This window comes from Benincasa hispida, unplaced genomic scaffold (genome assembly GCF_027475165.1).
Source record: "Benincasa hispida cultivar pf3 unplaced genomic scaffold, pf3_genome.v1.1 HicScf569, whole genome shotgun sequence".
Classification (NCBI taxonomy): Eukaryota; Viridiplantae; Streptophyta; class Magnoliopsida; order Cucurbitales; family Cucurbitaceae; genus Benincasa; species Benincasa hispida.
Window position 1 is genome coordinate 18,049 of NW_028326678.1, and position 2,375 is coordinate 20,423.

The following is a 2,375-nucleotide window of genomic DNA, read 5'->3' on the forward strand; positions in this document are numbered from 1 at the left end:
TTTACCCACCAAAACTCCACTAACTTTATTACACACCACGACATTCCACTAGGTTTTGTAAATGGAAAAACACATGTGAGTAAGAGTTATTATAAAATAAGATCAACAATAATTAATCTAGGTTTAATATAACTATTTTTTTATATATATCTTTCTTTTTTTCTTTTTTTCTTTTTTTTTTTATTTTTTATTCCTCTGTACTAAATTATTTTTCTTAAAAGAAAATTCGGAATTTAAAAACGAGGGTTTACTTTATTTTTTTTTAAAAAAAAAATTGATTTATATTTTTGAAGCACTTTTAGAAAATATGTTATAAAATGAATAGGTGGAATCGATGCTTATAACTTTAATTTATAAAAATTAAAAATTATTAAGTCAAACAAAATCCAATTAGAAATTGCTTTCTCAAAGTCAATAAATTATACATTTTGTTTCTATTTAGTTTTTTTTTTTTAAGTAATTCTTTTTTTTTTTTTTTTAAGTACAATTGAAGCAATTTCTTTACCGAATTAATGAATAACATATATTCATTTTTCAATAGCGCAAGTAAACGCTATATAGAGAATAAAGAAATTTAAAGGAAAAAAGATTTGTATCAATCTAATTCATTCAAAACCAAGTATGGTTACAAAAATACAATTAAATATTCATTCTTTCTAGAAGTGTGTTTCTTTAATTTGTTGATTATTATTCTCCCTAATTAAAAAAGAAACTTTTATTGATTATTAATATTGGAAGTTGCTATGGTCTTTGTATATATATACCCACAAAATCATGGAATAGAGTTCATCTCCAAAGAGAGAAAAAAAATTAAAAGATAGTTTTATCTCAATGGGTTTCAAGAGAGGGTCAATCTTTTTAAGCTTTATGCTTCTTCTCCTTTTTCATATGGCAACAGGAAGACTCATCCAAAACACTTTACCTTATGCAGATTGTAAGTCCCATATCTCTTTTCTTCCCAAAAACTTTATTAACTTTTTCTTGGACAGATATGAAACAGAATTTTACCCTAATTATATATGATAAAATTGAAGTTAGAGTTCATGTTAGAGCTTTGAGTTTATTGTTGATTTAACAATGAATGATATTTTGTTGCGCAGTTGAGAAGATTGATATGAGTGAGATCAAGAATATGGTGGGAAGTAAATTCTTGAACTCCGCTCGGCCTAGAGGTGGCAACTATATTAACAACCCGGAGGCGACGAAGAAGGCCGCCATCCGAGGCGCTAGCTACCGGCCATAACGGCTTAGAAAACTAGATATGATGTAATATCCACCGCCTTAGAGGAAATTATTATTAGTGTTAAGAATGTGTTACCGATCAAGTTGTGTGGGGGAAGAATTATGAATAAATTAGGGTTTGGAAGTTAAATTGTTGAGTTTCTATTGTGAAAGTGTCTGTAAAAGAGTGTTTTGATGGTACGTTTTCTAGCAATCGAAGTGTATGTTTCTTAATGTGGTGAAGATTTTGGAGTGTTGAAATAAGACAAGTTTTGATTATGGCTTTGTGTGAGAGAGAAAAATAAATTTGAGTAATGTTATTGAATAATTTGTATGTTTATTTTTAGGGAAAATGCGTTTTTGTCCCTAAATTTTTTATGTAGTATTTTTCATTTTATCCTCGAATTCTAAATATACGTTCATCCATGAGTTTTAAGTTCAATTTTCATCTTATGAATAAGTTTGAAAATGTTACATTTATCGTAGAGTATTGAGTTTTATTTCAATTTGGGTCTTTATGTCTCAAGATTTGCACTTTTAACCTTGATTTTTCACTAAATGTTCACATCATACTTATTTTAAAATAATTAACAAAAAATTAATGCCAAAGACGACTAATGTGAGCATTGAAGAAAACATCAAGGATGACTAATGTGTATCAACCTAGTTGAGATGTCTGGGTGCACCTATTGATCCCATTTACCTCTCTCGTACTCTTGTTAAAGAAGAATCATAAGAAGAGAATATATTCAAAACCCAGAGGTAAAATGTAACATTTTGATATGCTTGGGTCGATAAATAAAAACTTTCCCAAAATTTAGGGACCAAAAAGATATTCTTCTTTATTTCAAGTGAAATAATTTTTTATTTGTAAACTTTAGTAGGTAAGAAAGTATTTTAGTTCAAAATCTCAATTTTTCTAAATATTTTAATAAATCTTAATAAAGGAACCTCTCTTTGTTTCATCTAGATATATGTTGCATGAAATATAAGAAGTCTCACAGTATGTGTGGTGGAGAGCTCGTTTGATAGTTAATTGGTTTTTAGTTTTTTATTTATAGGTTTCAAAAATGAATATGTTTGGTATTCAATAGTGGATATGTTTTCTCAATTTCAAAAACGAATTTAAAATGTTAAGAATTATTATTTTAGAA

General features: G+C 27.5%; 1 long non-coding RNA gene across 1 annotated transcript; it reads left to right on the forward strand.

Annotated features, from left to right (window-relative positions):
* The first annotated feature begins 479 nt into the window (after positions 1–479).
* On the forward strand, positions 480–1,500 carry LOC150030102 (uncharacterized). Its single transcript, XR_016527161.1, has 2 exons — positions 480–934; positions 1,101–1,500. It is a non-coding gene; the product is annotated as an uncharacterized LOC150030102 (long non-coding RNA).
* The last annotated feature ends 875 nt before the right edge of the window (positions 1,501–2,375 follow it).